This window comes from Pinus tabuliformis, chromosome 3_2 (genome assembly GCF_031772625.1).
Source record: "Pinus tabuliformis cultivar Carrire ecotype Pingquan chromosome 3_2, CPIR1, whole genome shotgun sequence".
Classification (NCBI taxonomy): Eukaryota; Viridiplantae; Streptophyta; class Pinopsida; order Pinales; family Pinaceae; genus Pinus; species Pinus tabuliformis.
The window spans coordinates 1,208,743,937-1,208,768,145 of NC_142302.1; the positions used below are offsets into that span (position 1 = coordinate 1,208,743,937).

The 24,209-nt window shown below is 36.4% G+C and overlaps 1 pseudogene; it reads right to left on the reverse strand.

Annotated features, from left to right (window-relative positions):
- Nucleotides 1–15,111: 15,111 nt before the first annotated feature.
- On the reverse strand, nt 15,112–16,561 carry LOC149185098 (putative carboxylesterase 17 pseudogene; annotated as a pseudogene).
- Between the last annotated feature and the right edge of the window lie 7,648 nt (nt 16,562–24,209).

Here is a 24,209-nt window from a genome sequence, read left to right on the forward strand (position 1 = left end):
GCATGAACAAAGAAAAACAGATAGTCACACCAAAGAACACAAGATGTAAGGTGGAAACCCAATGTGGGTGAAAACCACCTGCTGCAATATGTCTCTATCTTCTTTCAACTTAGAAACTTCTTTTACAATGGTTTTGTACTGGTGCAGTCCTTTACCAGTACGCAGGCTGCAACCTGCAGAAAGCTACAACTCTCTCTCTCTCTCGTTTTCCAGTCTCTCCTGGAAGGGAGCTACAACCCCCTACTTCTTTTCATAAAGCATCAAATGATCATCAAGTACATAAAGGTTACAGTCCACCTACAGTTATCAGATCAGCAATAACAGAACTAACCCAGAACACCTTATCAACAGAAAATTTCAGTCAACAGAACTTTTTAATACAGATACGCAGTTTTCCCTTCTGTGGCCTGCGTCGCTACGCAGTTCACCTTCTGCTTTCCTGCGTATACCCGCAGGAATCCTTCTGCCGAACTGCGTGCCCACGCACTGTACCTTGAACCGTGTTGTGTATTATTACTGTAGGGACGCACCCAAAAACACTATCGCGCCGCGTACGGACGCACCTGGAAATACTATCGCGCCGCGTACTTTTACTGAACGGACGCACCTGAACCTTAGTCGCTCTGCATACCCACGCAGGTCTCCTTCTTCTGCTCTGCGTACCGACGCAGGTCTCCTGTTTCTGCACTGCGTACCCACGCAGCTCTTCTGTTAAACACCTGCGTCCTTCTGATTAGGGCCGAATAGGCAGTCCACCAGAGTGGCACAGTTGCTCAGATCTGATCATGCGCTCGAGAGATCACCCTTCACAGATTCGCCTTCAACTTCCCTTTCATATAGATCAAGCTTTTAAGACCATAACCCAATATTTCAGATCTAAAGATATTCAATTGCAAAAGATGCTTAGCCAAGTGATCTCCTTTGCTTTATATAGGCAAGCTCCTCCTCAAATCATGGAACAATACCACGAGCCGACACCATAATAACACAATACCGTCGGCAAGATACCAAGAGTAAAACATAAGAAACCCCCACATGTGCTTTTCTCTGCCTTGAAATGTGTGCACTGGGGTACGCACCTCCTGAACGGCTGGCCTGCGTATTTGGACGCGGTCCCTGCATGGTGTACCTGCGGGTACGCACCTTCTGTACTGATTTCCTGCGTACTTCTTAATTTTCAACAAATTGAGAGCCTGCCACGGGAGTTGCCATCAAGTACAACATCTGTAACATATAGCCATACCAGAAACATAATGCCAACAATCTCCCCCTTTGGACTTGATGGCAACCTCACAAACTTCAGCTTCATTCTCCCCCTTTGACATCAAGGGCAAAGGGGTATGCTCCCCCTAAGGACATGCTCCCCCTGAATATGAACCAGATCTGTAACAAAGAACCATAATCCTTCATGAAAGAGATAGAGACATATTGCAACTATTTCCAAGATCTCCTTCTGACCATCCTCCATAATGCAAACAATGCATTATATGCTCCCCTTGAACCTGTACCATCAATCAGAAAAGGTTCAACAATAAGATGATGCATCAACAACCCCCAGCTTTTGCCTGAGGTATTCAAAAGTGTCCCTGGGCAATGGTTTGGTGAGAATATCAGCAACTTGTTCCTTAGAAGGAACATACTCCAACTTGACCTTCTGTTCAAGTACTTGTTCCCGGAGAAAATGGTACTTGATTGGTATGTGCTTGGTTTTTGAATGCATAACCGGATTCTTTGAGATGCTGATTGCACTTGTGTTATCACATAAGATGGGGATAGGTGGTGTACAAGTGATTTGAAAATCCTGCAAAGTCTGCATCATCCAAAGGAGTTGAGTGCAACAAGATGCAGCAACAACATATTCCGCTTCAGCTGTAGACAAGGCAATCGAACTCTGTTTCTTGCTGAACCAAGATACCAGTCTGGAACCCATAAAGAACGCACCACCACTTGTGCTTTTCCTGTCATCCACGCTTCCGGCCCAATCTGCATCTGTATAAGCATGAAGTGTAAGATCTGTATCTCTAGGATACCATAAGCCATAATTTTGAGTCCCTTGAAGATATTTGAAAATTCTCTTCACTGCCTGAAGATGAGTCTCCTTCGGATTTGCCTGAAATCTTCCAACTATTCCAACTGCATGCATGATGTCCGGTCGGGTACCTGTCAAATAAAGTAAACTTCCAATCATAGATCTGTAGGTTGGTTGATGTACTGCTGCAGATTCATCATTTGCACTGAGGCTACATCCTGTGACCATGGGTGTACATACTGGTTTTGCATCTTCCATACCATATTTCTTCAAAATCTGTTTGAGATACTTGGTTTGAGATAAAAAGATTCCTCCTTCTTTTTGTTGGATTTGCAAACCAAGGAAATATGTCAGTTCTCCTAGCAAAGACATTTCAAATTCTTTCTGCATGACCGAGGCAAAGCTTTGACTCATAGCTTCTTCATTGCTCCCAAAAATAATGTCATCTACATACACAACAAGTATTAGCAATTTGTCATTTTCAACTTTTATATAAAGATTGCTATCTGCTGATCCTTTTGAGAAACCTTGTTGATGAAGATATTTGTCCAAACGGTAGTACCAAGCCCTTGGAGCTTGTTTGAGACCATAGAGAGCCTTTTTCAATCTGCATACAAGATTTGGATCATTTCCAAGAATGAACCCATCTGGTTGTTCAATGTATACTTCTTCTTCCAAGTCTCCATTCAGAAAGGCTGATTTCACGTCCATTTGAAATACTTTGAAGTTTTGAAAACTTGAGAGAGCAAGGAACATTCGGATGGCCTCAAGTCTTGCAACAGGAGCAAAGGTTTCTTCAAAGTCTATTCCTTCTTGTTGCGCATACCCTTTACAAACAAGTCTGGCTTTGTTTCTAATTACTTCTCCATTTTCATTCAATTTGTTTTTGAAGACCCATTTTGTTCCGATAACATTCTTATCCTTTGGTCTAGGAACCAGCTCCCAAGTGTTGTTCTTTTCGATTTGCTCAAGTTCTTCATCCATTGCTTTCACCCAACATTCATCTTTGCATGCCTCTTTCACATTTTGTGGTTCAGTGGAGGAGAGTAATGCCAAATAGCTTGAGGCTTCTGCAACTGTTCTTCTTGTTTGTACACCTGCTTCTTTCTGCCCCACAATCTGAGATTCTGGATGATTCTTCTGAACATATCTGGATGGGGTTTTCTCTTCTATTCTTGTCTGCTCCTCTGGTTCTTCTTGAGGTTCTTCTTGAGGTTCTTCTTCTTCATCATTCTGTCTTTGAGGGTAGCCTTCATCTTCTTCGATGTCTTCATGATGTACTTGCCTAGGAATGTATCCCTTCTCATCAACCACTACATCAATGCTGTCAACAATTCTGCCAAGTCTTTTATTGTAGCATTTGTATGCTTTGCTATGTGGAGAGTAACCAAGAAGAATGCCTTCATCTGCTCTAGGTTCAAGTTTGCCAAGCTGCTCATCAGTATTCTTGATATAGCATTTGCTCCCAAAGATTTTGAAGTGCTTTACCGAAGGAGTCTTACCACTCCAGAGCTCATGAGGAGTTTGAGTGCTGTTCACCCGGACATTTTTTTTGTTGAGAATAACAACTGCAGCATGTGCAGCTTCACCCCAGAAAGTTGCGGGAGTTCCTGATTCATCAAGCATAGCACGAGCCATTTGTTGGACTGTTCTGTTCATTCTTTCCACAACTCCATTTTGCTGAGGAGTTCTAGCTGTAGAGAATTCTCTTCTTATCCCATGTTCTTCACAGAAATCAAAAAATTCATTTGAGGTAAACTCCCCACCTCTGTCGGATCTGAGGCACTTAATTTTGTGACCTGATTCATTTTCAACCAAGGCTTTGAAGGATTTGAATTTTTCGAATGCTTCATCTTTGTGCTTCATAAGTCCTCGCCAGACAAACCTGGAGAAATCGTCAATGAATAATATCAAGTATTCTTCTCCTCTAGGTGTTCTTTTCCTGAATGGACCGCATGTATCTGTATGTACTAGCTCAAGAGGCATGCTAGCTGATCCTTCCTTCTCTGGAAAGTTAGTTCTGGTTTGTTTTCCAAACTGACATGATTTGCATATGGTGTTGTCAGGAATTTTGATATCTGGAAGATCGCGAACTGCCTGATATTTGCATGCTTTCCTTATTTGTGAAAAGCTTAGATGCCCCAACCTCCGATGCCATAACCAGTGCTCATCATCCTTGCTCAGATAGCATTGTTGTTGTCCTTCTTCAAATATGTACAGATTATTTGGAGTTCTTTTGCCTTTGATCACTGTTTTACCTGTATCAAGATCACGAACAAGACATCCATTTGATCTGAATATAACCTCGGTTCTTTGATCACACATCTGGCTGACACTTAGAAGATTATGCTTCAATCCATCAACATACAAAACATTTCCAGCCTTGACTTTTCTTTTAACTGAGCAATGCCTTTTCCTTTTATAGTTGCAGGAGTATCATTTCCAAAAGAGACTTTCTTTCCCTTTTCTAGAGCAGAATAAGACTCGAGTTTTTCTTTATCACCTGTCATATGCTTCGAACATCCACTGTCAATGTACCATAGATTTTCCTGTCCCTCTGCATAAAATGCTATCCCACATCTTTCTGTTTGAGGTTCCTTTATTCTCCATGTTTTGGTGCTTGAGGCTTGTTCCTTTTTCTGCTGAAACCTGCTCCTGCATTCAGAGTCTTCATGACCAAAGTTATTGCAAATAGAACATTCAACTTCATTTTCAAGAACCGAAAAGTTGTTATAGGTCCTTTTTGTAATCCCTATCATACTTCTTTGTTTTTGAGCTTCCCTAGTCATGATCGTTTTATATGCAACACATTGAGCTGCTTTGTGACCAAAGTTATGGCAAGAAAAACATTGTCCATTGAAGAAACTTCTTTGGTTATTGAATCTACCAGCCAACTGATTGTAATTTCTAATTTCATCTATTCTTGAACCAAATTGAGAAGATTTTACCTGTGGCTGGTTGTAGCTTTTGTTCACCCTTAAGATGGATTGCCCTTGATAGTTTCTGTTTGTAATTCGTTCCTGCTTTACCTGTTGATCTTCATTGTTCTTTTGCTCATTTCTTCTTGCTGCATCAAGATAACTTTTTGAGGTGGATGCTTGAGAAGTTTCTCCATTATAGCCCAGACCTGTCTTGTTTAGAGGAGACCGCTGCACATTGATAATCTCATCCAAAGTTTCAGATCCTTTGACAAACTTGAGATTAATAGCTTTTGTTTTCTCAATCTCTTTTCTAAGACCAACAATTTCACCTTCTAATTTTTCAAGATGTTTTTCCTTTTCATCAATTTGAAATTGTAGAGTATCAATGATCATGTTCTTTTCTTCTATACATCTCTTGAGTCTAGTAATTTCATCATAAAGGTTATCCACATCTACAGCATCCATATAATCATCATCTTCAAATGCCATTAACAACTTATATTCATTACCTTGTTCATCTTCATCACTGTTTGATAGACCATCACTATCTTCATGAGTGTAGTAGCTTTTCTTATTTGCGTTCTGTTTCTTGTTCCATCTAGCAGGTTCCTTTCCTTTATCCTTATAAGGACATTTTGCAGCATAATGACCTACTCTTCCACAAGCAAAGCATTTAAAAGGTAACTTACCTCTGAACCTTCCAAAACCCATTTGAAGATTTATGACAAAATTTGATTCTTCTTCCTCTTCTTCTGGGACGTGGCTTGCTTCATAATAATCTCCTTTGCCTGATGCCTTGAAAGCAGCTTCTCTTCTGTCTGATGGACCTCCATTTCTCATTTCATAAGCAGTTAGAATTCCATGTAGCTGAGACATAGTAAGAATTCGTAGATTTTCCTTTTCTTCTATTGCAGATACTTTAGATTCAAACTTGGGGGACAATGATCTTAGAACCTTTTCAACCACAATAGCCTCTTTTATTTCTTCACCCAAATTTTTCATACAATTAACAACCTCATCTACCCGAAGAAAATAGTTAGCCACACTTTCATCATTATACATTTTGAGAGTCTCATACTGAATTCTGAGAGTTTGAAGTTTAGCACGCTTTACCTGTTCATCTCCTTCATAGCTCGTGACAATTTTGTCCCATATCTCTTTTGCGGATTTATAGTGCATTACCTTCATGAATTCTGATTGAGATATACATCCTAATAGAGTACTGACTGCTTTCGCATTTGTTTCATACTTCTTTTTCTCGGCTGCATCTGTAGGAGTAGCTGAAGGAAAAGCATAGCCTGTCTCTACGATGTCCCAAACTTCTGTACCAAGAGATTGAAGATAGGCAGTAACTCTTACCTTCCAATAATTGAAGTTTTTCCCATCAAAAACCGGTGGCCTGATTGATGCTTCTCTCTCGTAGTTGCTCATGATGAACGATCTACCTTCAAGCGATCAAGCTTCTCTGAAGGACCTGCTCTGATACCAATTGTTGGAAATAATACTGAGAGGGGGGGGTGAATCAGTATTATCTAATTCTTTTAATCAATCTTCCTTATTTGTTCTTTGAATTATTTTTGCATGTCAGTACCATAAAATAATGAGCATGAACAAAGAAAAACAGATAGTCACACCAAAGAACACAAGATGTAAGGTGGAAACCCAATGTGGGTGAAAACCACCTGCTGCAATATGTCTCTATCTTCTTTCAACTTAGAAACTTCTTTTACAATGGTTTTGTACTGGTGCAGTCCTTTACTAGTATGCAGGCTGCAACCTGCAGAGAGCTACAACTCTCTCTCTCTCTCGTTTTCCAGTCTCTCCTGGAAGGGAGCTACAACCCCCTACTTCTTTTCATAAAGCATCAAATGATCATCAAGTACATAAAGGTTACAGTCCACCTACAGTTATCAGATCAGCAATAACAGAACTAACCCAGAACACCTTATCAACAGAAAATTTCAGTCAACAGAACTTTTTAATACAGATACGCAGTTTTCCCTTCTGTGGCCTGCGTCACTACGCAGTTCACCTTCTGCTTTCCTGCGTATACCCGCAGGAATCCTTCTGCCGAACTGCGTGCCCACGCACTGTACCTTGAACCGTGCTGCGTATTATTACTGCAGGGACGCACCCAGAGACATTATCGCGCCGCGTATTGTTACTACAGGGACGCACCCAAAAACACTATCGCGCCGCGTACGGACGCACCTGGAAATACTATCGCGCCGCGTACTTTTACTGAACGGACGCACCTAAACCTTAGTCGCTTTGCGTACCCACGCAGGTCTCCTTCTTCTACTCTGCGTACCGACGCAGGTCTCCTGTTTCTGCACTGCGTACCCACGCAGCTCTTCTGTTAAACACCTGCGTCCTTCTGATTAGGGCCGAATAGGTAGTCCACCAGAGTGGCACAGTTGCTCAGATCTAATCATGCGCTCGAGAGATCACCCTTCACAGATTCGCCTTCAACTTCCCTTTCATATAGCTCAAGCTTTTAAGACCATAACCCAATATTTCAGATCTAAAGATATTCAATTGCAAAAGATGCTTAGCCAAGTGATCTCCTTTGCTTTAGATAGGCAAACTCCTCCTCAAATCATGGAACAATACCATGAGTCGACACCATAATAACACAATACCGTCGGCTAGATACCAAGAGTAAAACATAAGAAACCCCCACGTGTGCTTTTCTCTGCCTTGAAATGTGTGCACTGGGGTACGCACCTCCTGAACGGCTGGCCTGCGTATTTGGACGCGGTCCCTGCATGGTGTACCTGCGGGTACGCACCTTCTGTACTGATTTCCTGCGTACTTCTTAATTTTCAACAAATTGAGAGCCTGCCACGGGAGTTGCCATCAAATACAACATCTGTAACATATAGCCATACCAGAAACATAATGCCAACAAATAGTTCTAAGAACAATATTGAAGATTATATGTTACCAGGCATCTCCGAGCTGCAACCTTGAGGAGTTTCCTAGAGTGCTAACAAGGCCAAAAGGCATGACCAAAAACTCATAATGACCCTCATGTGTTCTAAATGTTGTTTTCAAAATTTCTTCACTCTTCATTTTGATTTGATGATATCCTGAATGAATATCCAACTTGGTGAAGTAAATTGATCCATGCAATTCATCCAATAATTCATCAATGACAGGAATGAGAAATTTATCTTTAATAGTGAGCTTGTTGAGCTCCCTAAAATCAAGACACATGCACCATGATCCATCCGTATTGTGTACCAATACTACTAGAGCAGCGAAAGAACTTTGACTAGGTTCAATTATACCATCCTCTAACATTTCTGCAACCATACATTCAATTTCACTCTTTTGGTCATAGGGATATCTGTAAGGCCTAATGTTTGGAGGAATAATTCCTGGAATCAAATGAATAGCATGATCATGATCACAAATAGGTGGGAGAACTTTGGGAGTCTCAAATACCTTGGAATGATTGTCCAAGGCTATTTGGAGTTCTGGAGAAATAAATGATTTCAATGTGGGAACCTCTAGCGAACATAATTGTGTAATTACGCCTTGTTTTTCTTTATTTAGAAGCTTTTTCATTCCGTTAGAGTTGATTATCTTTCCTAGTTTCCCCATGATACCCCTTAATTCAATTTCCTTTCCTTCCGAACAAAATTTCATGAAAGGTTCTTGAAAATTAAAAGCTATTGTACCCAAGGATTATAGCCATTGGACTCCTAGTACAACATCAGCACCACCCATTAGAATGGAAAGCATTGGGCTATTCAATACATATTCTCCCATGGATAGCTTAATACTATGGCACATTCTAGAGCAATTTATTGTTCCTCCACTTGCAACCATCACTTGACACTCTGGTGCTGGATATAGGAAGCAATTCAATTCCTTGGCTATCTTACAATGAATATAATTATGGGTACTACCTGAATCAATCAACATTATTACCTTTTTCTTCTTGATATGTCCTATCTTGATAGTTTGTAATTTCAGCCAATGCATTACAAGATATGGTCAAATTCATTTCTTCTTTCTCTATGGTTTTTTCCTAGTGTATATCCTCTTCACTTGACGTTTCTTGTTTCTTTTCTTCCTCCTCTTCACAATATATGTAAAATAATTTCTTCTCAGCACACTTATGACCTTTAGTGTATTTTCTATCACAGCTATAACAAAGCCCTTTTGCTCTTTTTTCTTCCAATTGTTGTGGTGTCAACCTTGTAGATTGTGGAAGGCTAGGGGCAATAACACTTCCATCTTTATAGTTGTGAGTAGTAGGCTTCCTTGTTGCCATAATTTTTCTTTCGATTCTTCTTGCCAACCTGAATGCCTTCTCCAATGAATCAAGTTCCCAAAGGCGAACCACATGTTGGATGTTTTCCTTTAAAGTCCCTATGAACACATCAATCCTATGCTCCTCTGGGATATCTTTTACCCTTATATTCAATTTTTGGAAGTCCTCAATGTGCTCCATCATTAAATCCTTTTGTTTGAGATTTACTAATTGGATAAAAAAGGTGTTGCTTTTTGTCCCCTCATAATGTGCTATCATTTCTTTCGTAAAAATTGCCCAAGTGACAATTTGTTTACGAGAGAAAAATCATTGATACCATACAAACTAATTTGGTTCCAAATATAAAGTTGCAATGCGTACCTTTTGTGTGTTTTGCACATTATGGAGATCGAAATATTTCTTCATCTGTAGTATCCATGTTATAGGATCCTTACCATCAAACTTCCTCATATCTATCTTTGGAACATGGTGGGTCTTCGATCCAACATTAGAGTCTATGAAATCATGATCAACATTTATTTTGTTCTCATCATGAGTTTCCATTACTACCCTTTCACCATTAATAAACATTTCTTGTAGCAACTTTGTCAAATATGTCTTCAAATCTTCCATTTTGCCTTCCACATCATTCATCTTAGCTTCCACGTCTTTCTTTAAACCATCCATCTTAGCTTCCACGTCATTCATCTTAGCTTCCATGCCTTTCTTTAAACCATCCACCTTATCTTCCATGCCATTCATCTTAGCTTCCACGCCATTCTTTAAAACAACCATCTTAGACTCTGTTACTTTTTGTGAGAGTTAATTTTGTTGCACTTGGTCTTGCAATTTTGATATATCATGTTGAATTTCTTCCTCTTCTTCATGAGTCATGCTAGATATTTCAGGTTACTTACTAGGTGTTTCCATTTTCTTTCTTCGGGGCATCAATTGATGATAATTATTCTTCACTATGCCCTTTGAATTCCTTCAAACTAATTTTCAAACCAAACTTATATAAAATTTAAAACAAACTACACACATTTGTTTTCACTTTGTAGGAGCTCGATATTGAATTTGATTTATTTCTGAAATTTCGGATCTCCAAGGTCTAAAATTGTTAACTGTGGTAGCCCGTTGAGTCCTATTTCCAATGCCACCAGTCTGATCAAAATTAGATTCTCCAAGAAAGTGTTATGCCCAATCTCCCACAATGACTGGATTATACATTTTTCTAGTAGAGTGAACTTGTACGAAGTGCCACATGTCACTGTTTCAACCTTCGGACCTTAAAATGATCCACAAAAAACCACACTCCATTCTCTTTCTGTAACTTCTTACGAAATTTCAATGTGATACTTAGAGACAAAGTTATGACAATTTTCCCAAGGTCACTTGTTTGGTATGCAATTCGGGAGCTTGCAAAAACCCTAACTTCCTTAGATCATATCTCCGAAAATATAGTGAGACAAGATCTAAAATTCGGACTTGAGGATCATCAAGTTTTTGGCTCAAAGGTGTTTCTGTTTTAGCTTCTGAAACGTCGCAGAAAAAACGTTATAGTGAAAATTCCACGATGACATGTTTGGAGCAGCGCAACCCTAGAATCCAAAGCTCTGATACCAAATGTTATGCAACCAGCTACAAAATAGAAGAAAAGAGAGATCAACGCCTTCAAAATCAGCCTCTTCGAGGGGGCAACCTCCTTTACATTACACAAATGAACAGGATGATACAAATGACTAAACCTCCTTTATCTATATAGGAGCCTAAGGGGTGACAATATAATCAAACCCAACATAACAATAATAATATAAGGGCACAACAATAACAATAGTGGGCTTCTATGGGGTACACTAATAACAATATCGGGACAATAGGGGTACAAAAATAACAATAAGGGCTACAATGACAATAGTAATGGGGGAATTGCTAGTATTATAGGGAACTAAGAAAAAATGAAGGCAAATACCATGAGAAGATACCATGGGTAAATGCCACAGTAAATACCATGGGCAGATTTCATCTATTTTGACCAAATCAAAAAAAAGGGAATATTACAAAAAGTGAAAGGATACATAGAGCTCAATAAGCGTTTGCCCTACATAGACAAATTGTCCAAACATAAGTGTATTAGTGGCATTATGGTTGTTTTTCCAAAGAGGTGTTTTCCTTGCCAAGAATTTGGAGCACATAACAACTGAAAAATCTCATGCTCATGAACCCTTTCCTTCTTGTGTTTGTCGACCATATGGTGCTTCTGCTGGAAGTTGATGTCATGTCATTAATGGAGTCAAACAACACCAAATTCACATCAAAATGCAACTCTAGGATCCAATTATGCGATAGGGGTTTATCTCCATTGCTAGTCTACACAACCTCCCAATTTTCTTACAAAGGCCATGTAGACATTGTGAGGGAGAGAACATGGTTTCTCACGTTTGTGTCTATGAAGCTCAAGAAGGACTAGGATTTGACTTCGGAAGAGGTGGTTTGATGAACAATATGCATTATTGGAATTATAGTGGCATTGTCTCCGTTATTGAGAATGAATGAATCAATATTTGTGGTTATAATTGAATTTTGGTTGTTTTCTTTTCACAAGCCCATCTAGGAAGACGTTTTAGAAGCTGATGCAGTAGGACCTTTCATAAGCCCAGGCAAGTCCAATTCAAAGACTAATATCCAAGTCGAGAACTTAAATGTGTGCCATCAACTGAGTGGGGAGACACACATGCAATTTAAAAATATTTATTAAAGATGGTAACGCTCAAGATAACATTCATGGGATGAATCACAACACTCCATTTAGTTATACAATTAAGAATATTACTTTTAGGTTTAATCTTAGTTGTTCACTAAAAATATTAGAATTTGTTCGAAAGAATTTGTTGGAAAGGTAGAAAAGCTAAAACACAAATTCACCCAAAACGCACAAGCTATGAATTTTCATTTGATCACACAAAACTTGATAATTACAATGAACATGGTGAAAGGTATTTAAACTTTTCCAACTAGTGACTTGCCTAAAATATCTTCACATGCAACCACACAACAACTTGACATGAAACCACACACTATAAGTTCAACTATAAAAGGTAGAAAAGCTAAAACGTAATTTCACCTAAAACGCACGAGCTATGAAGTTTCATTTGATCACACAAAACTTGATAATTACAATGAACGCAGTGAAAGGTATTTAACCTTTTCCAACTAGTGACTCACCTAAAATATCATCATATGCAATGACACAACATGACATGCAACCACACACTATAAGTCGACTATAAATTAACTCGACTTGACTCAATACTAAGTTAAATCACTCTCTAACTTTAGCCAACTCCTCATGCGGGAGTAATTAACTTATTTTAACAAAATTGAACTAAATACACTTATCAATATAATAATATAAACTTAACATAAATATTATCCATAAACCATGATTTAATATACATGATATTAAATTCAACCTAAATAATAATAACAGGCCAAAAATAGTAAACCAAACATGACACCCAAACCTCACATAAAAGAACCTGCCACTTCCCTTTTAAATAGAGCATAATAACTCCTCGTTCAAAGGTGGTTCGCAAAACATGACCAAAGAAGTTAAAACGATATTAATAAAATGTGAAATGATATTACCACCTAACTTATAAACATATACATTTAATATTCTTTATTTAAAAATATTAAAATAAAAGAGTAACATCATCAACAACAACAAAAAAATTGGTTATAAAATTAAATTTCAAACCTAAATTCTGAAGTAGTCCCATCAATTTCAAAGGTTACACTTGAAACAAAAACAGCAATTCTTGAAAAACATTTACATTATACATAGAATATATACGCTGACCACTTAAACCTTTAGGTTAACCCACACTCTTTGCCAGAGAGAACATGGATGCGGAATTTTTTGGATGAAAATAGATAATTGTTCCTTCCATATATCGAAGTCAGACGGGGATCATAAAATCAAAAAGAGAAATGATAAAAGCTACTTTTGAAGGGGAGAATTATATCCGTATACTTGGTAAGGTCTGCGTACCATACTCACTTCACCATAAACACTATTGGCATGAGTATGAAGATTCTGAGTCCACACATCCTTCGATAAAACTGGAGTTGCGATTGGCTATGTTACTATATTTCGCATAAACCAATTCCTTTGGCGAGATTGCGAGAATTTCATGCAATGATCGAATGAAATACAAAAAAGAGTTTTTTCAGAGAAAAAAAGCATCATGGATTATATTGAGACAATATAAAAACTTATATAGGATATCAAAAAGTGGCAAGAGAAGTCACGATCCAGGATATTTGAGAGATAGCAGAAGACAAATCGAATGAAATACAAAAAAAAAATCAGAAAAAAAAACATCATAGAGTATATTGAGACAATATAAAAACCGACATAGGATACAAAAAAGTGGCAAGAGAAGCCACATCCAAGACATTTGAGATAACAGAAGACAGATGTCCAAGCAAGCCCCATATACAGAAAAACAAATACCTACATCATCGAGAAACAGGAGCATAAAACATATACAAACACATTTACAAATGAAATACAAAAAGTTATGTATCAAGCAGTGAAAATTTGACGGCCATACTATGAACAATAAATATATCAATCAGAAAAATATAAATAAAAAGTTTTATATCTCAATGACTGCTATATTTGATGGGCAAAAAATCAGAAAAATTAAAAAGTTTTATACCTCAATTAGTGCTAAAATAAAAATTTTTAAAATAGTTGCCCATCTTTTTTATATGTGTTAAAGTCACAATCATAATATAAATATCAGTGAAACGTATTTTAAATAACATTGTGCTATGTAGGGTAATTATTCTTGAGTATATAAAATAGGAAAAATCCAAAACACATTCATTATAATTTTCGGCATTGAAATTTTGATGTTTGAATGACAAGATCGCTAATTAGAATGTTATAGCTTTGTAGAATGTTAAAGCTCCGTACTCATTCGACATTAAAAAACGGAAGTCTGAATGTAGCCTGCTGACATATTATGTTTAAGGTCAAAAGTTCTTATTTACAAATTAAAACAGCAAACGGACTTGAAGAGTGAAAGAGTGTAGATTGATAAATTGTTTTGGCAAAACAGAGTTTTTAAAGAAGACAATTCTAAACAAAACATGATGTCCAAATGGCTTATTAACAGGTTCCAACAGCATGATATCAAAAAATGCTCATTAACAGGTTACAACAGGAAGAGGACTTGAACAATAGTGGAAATTGATAATTTTTTGAAGAAAATTGTCTTAGTTAAAGGATACGGATTATACAACTTGAAAAAATATTTTGGTGAGTTGATTTGGACTGTAAATTTGGAATTTATTATTCGTGAGTTGATTTGGAATGTAAATTTGGAATTTAATTAATATAAAGTAATTGATTTTGTTTTATTCAGCTCAGAGGCATATTCTACAGTCTAGTATGATGTGTAATTTTGTTCGTCCTTCATCAAAATTGAAATTTTGCTCATATCCAGCCAAATAAAGTAAAAAAAAAAAATCTAAAATAAACTATACACAACATTTAAATAATATTGACCATAAAAAATATAAATTGCTATAAATTCATGTTAAATCCATATTTAATACCTATATATAGAAAAATATATCCCATCTGCAATTGATAAGAACAACTTCCAATCACTGATATCAACAGTAGATGAACCAGTGAATCATTGTACTGATATCAATAGTAGAACCAATGAATCATTGTAGTGAGTGCCTCTTTGAAGCAGGGGACAATTGTACATAAATGTTAAATTAAATGTACTTCATAAGATGGATTTCATCTTATTAAGTGTAATCAGAAAAACCCTTTGCAAAACAGTGCCCAAAGCATTCGAAAGGACAGAGGCTAAGCACAGCAGAAATAAAATTTCGCATTATGAGATTATATCACAAGCCCGGGTGATGCATCATCTTAAGTCCGAGTATTTGTACAAATTCAGCTTGGAATTTGGTCCGTACAGCAAGCCGATTTAACGGAGAAAAAAATAGAAATTAACTGGAATAAAGATTATTTGGATGAATTCCATTATAAGTATTTGTTAATGAACTCGTGTATATCCCTGGTCAATTCCTGGATTCGTGGCGACTGAGGCTGAAGAAGTTGAAACGCATGACCCACGTCCTTGAAGATCACATGCCTCACGTTCTTGCCTGCCCTTTTCAGGGCTTCATAGTACTCTACGTTCCTCTCCCGCAACACGTCACGCTCAGAGATGCAAAGCAGGACGGGCGGCAGCGAAACATCTTGCAGCGTTGATGAATTAGGTGCACTGCACGAGGGATGGTCTCTGCTGGCTCCCACAGGCAGTGAGAGCTTCCAGAAGACGTCAATCCATTTCTGGGGCAGAGCCGGGTCGCACGTTTGCCGTTCCCATGCGGAACGGCTCTCTCCACCGAAGAAGGGCTGGATGATAATCGCCCCTCTGATAAGCAAAGGTTTCACATCCCTTTTCGAGGCCCGCATTGCAACGTGATGAGCGATATTACCCCCTGCGCTGTCGCCGGCCAAGAAGCACCGCGAAAAATCACAGTACGATCTCAACCACGATTCCTCCGCTTCCTTGGGGGTATTGGCGGCTTGTACTGTCCTGCTGCTGGCAGCTTGTTGACGAACCCATTCGACGGCACCGAAACAATCGTCGTAAGCAGCCGGGAGGCGATTCTCCGGTGCAAGTCTGTAAGCTACTGAAATTATCACCGAATTGATCTCAGAAGCCAATCTGCACATGAAGGTGTGATAAATAGACCATGCCGGCGATCCCATGACAAACCCCCCTCCGTGGAAGTATATGACGACCGGCAATTTTCCATTCCTCTGCCGATGTTCAGCCGGAAGATAAAGGCGCACCCATACACGAGTGGCTGCATCTATAACGACATCTCTTGAAGCCACAGTTTCGGTAGGCTTCTCAGATGGGGGCACATTGGAAACAACCTGTGAGAATCTCTCTACAGAGCCGTTTCTGTACACTCTTATGAAGCCTTCCAGCTCCTCCTCCACTTTCCCTGCGTCGTGCTGGACGCAGGGACCAGTATTTCCTACTGGCCTTCTATTGGGGTTTACTGAAACGGTATCCATCTAAATCTAGTTAGCTGTTACAGAAGCTTTACTGGGAAGAGATGTATGCAAGCAATGGGATTGGAGTATTCTGTGGTCAATGGCTGCCCTCACAGAAAAGAAGAAGAAAAAATTACACTACTGTCCAACAGAAGGACGGACGACTGACGATGACTGACAATGCTTATCACTATGCTGCTCTGCTCTGCTCTGCTCTGCGTGAGGACTGCTCTGCTCTGCGTGAGGACTGGCTTTTATAGTGAGAATGGTGTGCAAACTTTTGTGCCGCAAGCATCCACGCTTATCACAATTATCACTAAGCCGGTCGCAAGCATCCACGCTGACGTGGGAAATTGAAGTACAAATTGACCAAAAATAACGGTACTAAGACTGAACTTTAAAGAGTCTGTTGGACGCACTTACCTGTGTTCTTGTCTTTGAAAGTTTTTTAAGTATTTTTTTATTTTTTTTATTTTTTAAAAATTTAGTAAAAATTTATTGAAATCACAAATTTAATGGGTAATTGTACATAATTGATAGGTTTTTCTACCTTTTGAAAAAAAAAAATTGTGCATAATTAAAATGTTTTTAAAATGTTTTTTAATATAATAAATTTATATATATTATTAAAAACTAATTTAAATAACACAAATCAAAATTTTAATTTAAATTTTTAAATAAAATCTTGTACCTAGACTGCATTTTTAAATAATTAGAAATTCTCGCCTTTCATATTGTTTCCGACCTCGCGCTTCACGACACTTGTTTCTAACGTGATGTGCGCCACACTCCGCTACTTTACGGTTCAAAAGTTTCGAATAAATGGGTGTCGAAGTTTTGGGTGGCCGTACAAAATATCTGTAAAATATGGTGATTTTTTTTATTTAATTATTTAAATTCTGCAGTAATTGGAATAAATGTTGTATGGCCAGTTTACTTAGCAAATATATCGTGGAAAATTAAACTTAATATAATTAAATGCGGAAGTAAAGAGTATATAGTCTTAGAAAAAAATATTTTATATAAAAATAATAACAAGAAGTAAAAACTAAAACTAATTATTATATATGTTTAAAAGAAAAATGATGCAAATCTATATCATTAACTATCTTATTATCTTAATAATAAAAAGTAGTCATAAGTTAAAATAATAATTATTTTTTAACTAAAAATATGATAATATATTTTTTAGTGAGAAAATAATTTTATGTTATTTAAATTGTATTTTTAAAAATAAATAAATAAATTTTCAATTTTCAATATTTTAATTATATAAGTTTTATGAGTTAGTTTAATTGGTAAAGTTTTTTTAGTTAAAGCATTTTATTTATTGGAGGTCACAATATTAATGGTCAAAGATTTAGGGTTTCCCTAAACCACACATAATAAAATTATTTGAATTATATACCTTTAATAATTTTAATAATTCAAATTTGTAATTGTAATAATTTTTTAATAAATTTATTAAAAATATATATAAAAATAATAAATATAAATATTTGAAATAATTTCCTAATTTAAAAATTATAATTAATATTACATAACTTGAATTATAAATAAAAGCAAAGTTGCCTAAATGGAGTAAAATAGATGGTGAAAGGTTGTACTCTCAAGGCACATTGTGATGTGAAGGTCATTAGTTCGAAACTCCATGGGAAAAAATCCAACCATGCAAAAATCCAACAATGTTAAGGGCTGGTGTAACCCAAGCCGAGTGCGATCCCCAGGCAATTTTGATAGCTTAGATGCATGTGGTCACAGTTCAAGCTAAAGGTTAAGCATACAGTCATCTCAGGACTCACACAACTTGGAAAAACAAAAAAGATAAATAAATAAAAGAAAAGTTATATGTATCATAATCTAAAGGAGAAGAAAAAATGTGTTATATAAAATTTATCTTTTATAATAAAATAACTTAAACAAATGAACTATAAAAAACTAGAAGCTAAAGTTTACAGCTAAAAAATTATCCATGAACATAAATCATGAGTTACTATTATAGAGAGTTGCGACCATGAGCTCTGCTTCTTTTACTATTGGTTTCCCCTTCACCTCAATGCCCTCTTCCTTCTTCATCGGTGGTCCACAATTGAAGGATGAGGAAAACCTTATTTTCGGTGACATGAAGATAAAAGTCATAATTGTGGAAAAAAATTGGCACGGGTGGCTCTGGTGGTTTTCAAACACCAAGGACTCTAAATGGTGGGACGAAAATTTGAAAGGTAACCTTGATCTCCTTGCCCTAGACCCTGACAAGCCTATAGAGCATTCACAGTCCGATGTCGGTCTTTTGGACCAAAACCAAAATCAAACCCCCCCATAATCTTTGTCGAGGGCCCTATTTTTAAACCCTCACAGAGGATTAACGTAGGCTCTAACGGTCATTGCGCCATGCTTGGAAATCTTGAAGCCATCATGGTGGCGAATCTCACTAGGTTATACTAGAAACGTACTGGAAAGAATGAAGACGCTCAAAGTTTCTTCGCTAGAGCTCTCGAGGTTTATCTTGGAATGTAATGGATGAATCCTATACCCATAATGGGATTTAAGAACATGATCTGGTATTTTTTCAAGAAACAAAGATGGAAATTATGTCTCTAAATGCCAAGGCCTCAATTTAGGTAGTGATGGAAAGAGGCAAGTTTGAAGAGACTGCCCATAAAAGCAAATATGTCAATGGTAGGAAGACAGGAATTGTATGCATTACATTTGAAAAAATGCCTCAACGGGATGCAACAACCTTGGTTGTGTTTAGGGAGGTGGATCATACTCTTGTCCCATGATTCCTATGCCTAAAGAGCCTAGATCTACTTCTAGATCTGGTAAAGCAAGGAATCACAACTATAAATCTCCTACAATTCCCAATATTTTTGAGATATTTTAGTAGGAGGACTCTCTGCATAAAGGTGAAAGTAGTTGGCCCAGTATTCATGTATGCTGCCAAAGTTCAAGAACATACAAGCATCCCTACAACCTCCATGAGGCTTCTTTATGAAGGAAGGCAACTTGAGGAGAAGCTTTTACTCAATGATTATGGCATCAACAAGGATGCTTCAATGTCCCTCATTGCAAGATTAAATGGGGGGACTAGGGCTGGGTGGGTGGGGGATCCTTTTGCTTATAAGACCATGTCTTTCAACGATACCCCTCAAGCCAAGGCCCAACTCTTCAACATAGAAGGACCTCTCAAGTCTAGCTTTTGTGGTGGACCATTCCATGGACACCGCATTTATGGAAGTGGCAAATGCTACTACCAAGAGGGAAGTGGAATATCTATAGTGGGTGATCATCTACCATTTTAACATATTTTGACCCTTGACATGTGCTCTTCAGGATTGGGTTCACCAAAACTCTTCTCATAATATAGAGTTGTTATTTTGTTCAAAAGGATTTTTTGTGGTTTATTTCAAAGACTTTGAGGACGGTAAGAAAGTCTTTGACCGGGGCCTTTATTTCTAGGGCGAGTTAGCCTATCAATGAGACCTTGGTTCTCATATTTCAATCCTCTCACCATGATGCCTTTGGCTACTCCAATATGGGTAAGATTCCTAACTTACCCATCTAGTTTACCCAACCATAAATATTAGAAGATATGGACAATTTAATAGGACACATCATTAAAATAGATTGTGAAAGGCTATCACATGGAATTTTCACATATGTTCGCATATGTGTTGAAGTGCATCTCAGTAACTGGCTAACATAGAAAATCCAACTCAAATGGTTGATCAACATGTTTTCACAACTATTGAAATATGGAAATACTACCTTTCGATGCAGAAATTAACAATAGGTTGATCACGTTTAGAGTACATGTCCCTTTTTGAAAGGGGATTCTCTCCCATAGGAGTCTAAGAAATTCAATCGTGAATGGGGGGATCTGAACGAAGTAAAAGAACCCAAGAATGTTGCAAGTCAGAAGAAAGACAATCCTTAGCAATAGAAGGCGTCTACCAAAAAATTAACTCCTACATATTCTCGTCAGCTTCCAATCATAACATCTCATCCCCTAGTAGGGGAGAACCATCTTGTTAATTAAAATGGAAGAGACTTATCTATAATTGTGTCTGCAAAAACTGGGCAAAAACAAACCCACGAATTAGATAATTGATATAGTGACAAGGAAAAGACAAATAGGGGTGAACCCTTGGCGATGGATCTATCTAGTAAAAATGATGATGTTGTTTCATCCTTAGTTGTTCTTGATAGCTATGTGGGTTGGATTGATGTATGTAACAGAAAAGGGGAAAAAGAAAAACCCATGATCTATCCTTAGATTTGATTCTAGGAATAGAGGGAATTTAGTTGGGTAGAAAGAGATTATTAGTGACGACCTTAATGTAAAGGTGAAGAAATATAACATGCATTTAATTTTTAAACGTCTAATACAAAATAATTTGTTGTGAATTACTTAATTGTAATATAAATGTCATATTATATATATATATATATATATATGGACTATTTACAAGGTGTTTAACTAATAAATTTTAAATTAAAAATATGTTAAAACTATTTCTATTTAGTAATTATTTTACATCAAACATTTATCAACTATTTTATACCAATAAATTTATATATAGCATCATTTTTCAAAAAGATTTGATTTTTATTAATTAATTTTTTATAATAAAAATAATATATCATATAAAAATAATTAATTATATTTCTAAAATTAATAGATTATATTGATAAATATTATTTATGTTTTAAAAAAGATGAGGTATAGTTATAACAACTTTGAAGCATTAGAATGGTTTCATATATTTTTGTAGCATAATTGAATGGCTTATGCTTATAAGGAAAATCTATGGTTTATTCAAAAGTGTAGATGTCTACATAGAAAAATAATATAATTTATTATTAGTAATCAAAAGTATGCCCAATGTATTCCTATGTGGTCCTATTTCACACCACATGTTAATAAATCATCACAGAACATGGTATAGATGGTGATGAATTTCTTGAATGTAGCAATGATAATGGTGATCAATTTCTTGAATGTAGCAATGATAAAGTTGATATATGTGACCACTATTATTACACACTTCACTTGATTCCCACATTTCTTAATAAAGTCATTGCCCTAATTATCATGCATCATAGTGTAATAATGGTAATCTCTTACTACTATAGGTATTATCACTTTCTTAATTATGGTTTTAATCAATCTTGATATTTTGGTGTAAGCACTTCTCCATCTATGTTAAATGTATACTTCTTTATAGAAATAAAAATAAATATGAAATCAAATTATATTATATTGATTTAATTTTATCAATTAATTTTAGAAATTTTAATTATATATAAAAACTTATAATTTATTTATTTATTATATTATTATAATTTTAACTTTATATAATATAATAAAATAATTATATAAAAAACCAGGGATAAATATTATTATTTCTTCGTGACTAAGTTATGACTTTATTCGTTTAGCATCATGACTTTTTAACCTATTTAACTCTATAATATGAAAGGGAAAAACCATTATAATAATTTAATTTTGAAAAAATATTTCATTAAAAATTACATATTTGTTATATTTATTATTGTAATATATTGTGATTTTATTAATGTGCGTACCATGAGAAGTATAAATATTCCAGTATAATAAATTTTGTTGATTTGTGATAAAAATTTATATTTTTTAAATCTTTAATGTCTCACCTTAAATTAATAGAGTTAAAAAGTATAATTTCTTTTTTGTCACTATGTTTTTGTCCGCCATAAATCCCCGATTAAAGGGAATAGATGCGAGTGTACTTCCAGCTTCATGGCATCATTGACCCCTTTTTATAGGTTCAGAGCTAATAACATCCACAATCCATTGAACATGAGAGTCTGGGATTGTTCATATCCAAGGTTCGAATACCGCTGGGGGCATCAATGCTTTCAGCCGTAATAATGAAACAAGAGATCTGCACACGATTTGACGATAGATTTCTAGATCATAACACTACATTGCGTCCTTGTCCAAGTATTTTATAGTATAGAAGGAGTTTTTAGAATGAATACCGATAATTGATTTAATTTTGGTTAGACGGTGAATTTTTGTGATTTAAAAGGTGTAATGTATACAAATCTCTACTAAATTTTAAATAAATATGACAAGGAAATACGACCTCAAAAACCTAAAACTAGGAAGAAATAAACTACCATTGTGCGTCATTTTTTTAATAAATCTGCGCAGAGGTGAGATAAAAAGTCGACCTGTCACCTCTATAAATACTTTTTGTGTAGAAATGCGATAATTATAACCTACTCCCACTGGCGTCGTCTAGTCGACAATCCAACCGATTACGTGGCACAAATCCATGGCATTTGGATGGCCTTGATTAGGAGCAGGTAAGGGTAAGAGCAAGACTATGCATATACGACTTTTGGGAGCCAATTCTGACTTTTATGTGACCTCGGTCCTCCATGCATGCACCAGTCGACTGTTCATGGTGGAAACACAGGTAAGCAATTTTTTCCTATCTTTCATGTTCAATGGAAGTCCATAAAATACGCGAAATTGATGCATGGATTTCTCGAGTGCTATATGTATGGTGGCCGTAATTTCAACTCAATGGACAAGACAAAAGCCCAACCTATTCAAATTGCAATTGTAAATGAAAAAGTGTGACTTTCATATAACATTTTTTTGTCGAAATCTATCATGGATTATGTCACATCAATTGATATCCCTAAGAGGATTCATAATTCGGGTCAACATGATCATGCGCAACGAGAAACTGATGGAGGTAAATGGGTTAACAGAATCAGCAACTCGTCCAGCATCTACAAACTCACTGCCAATAATCAGAAGATTGCATAACAAACTTGAAGTGTACATGGCTAGAGAAGGATTTTTATACATGGTGACGAAGCTTCTAGATTCTGTAGATTTTCGGTGACAATGGCTTCTTCAGGAACTATCTAAACTCCTCGGAAGCCACAAGACAACCTTCTTGGTGCATTTAATGGGGTTAGTGACTTGGTATATTGGAATTACTATTATCCGACACTCTCCCTTAATTCCAACTATATGACAAACACACAAAATGCTCTATAGCACAATATATAAGACACAAACATACTCTTATTTGATATGCCTGTTGATCTAAGTCTTAGCGAAGCTTACAACATAATTTGGATTTTCTACAACACATAACTTACTTCTACAAAACTCAAATTTAGCCTTCCCAAGAGGCTTAGTGAATATGTCAGCCACATTCTCATTTGTATTACAATATATTAAGTCAATTTCCTTTGATTGGACTTTTTCCCTTACAAAATGATGTTGTGTGTCTATATGCTTTGACCTTTCATGACATATAGGATTGTTCGCCAATTTGATGGTGTTTTGATTATCACATCTGATCACTGTAGGTTCTTGTTGAGCTTCTCCAACATCTTCAAGTATCCTTTTGAGCCATATTGCTTTGTAGGTGGCACTGCATAATGCTTTGTACTCTGCTTCTCATGACAAGGAAATTGTTAGTTGTCTCTTACTACTCCGTGATATAGCTCTTGATCCTATACTGAACATGTATCCAATGGTGGATTTCCTATCATATGGACTTCCGGCCTAGTCAAAATTAGAATGACCTATCAATTCAACATTACAATCATTAGTATATTCAATACAAAAATTGATAGTTCCCTTTAAATATCAAAGGAGCCCTTTTGTAGCTATCCAATAGCTTTCATGAGGCTTAGCCATGAATTGACTAAGTATGCTTATTACATAAGGAATGTCTAGTGTAGCGGTAGTGAGATAATTCAGGGTTCCCACAAATTATCGATAAAATGTTCCATTCACCTCTTTTGTTCCATCATCATTTCTCAATTTGATATTTTGTTCCAATGGAGTACTCATTCCTTTACATCCTTTCATAT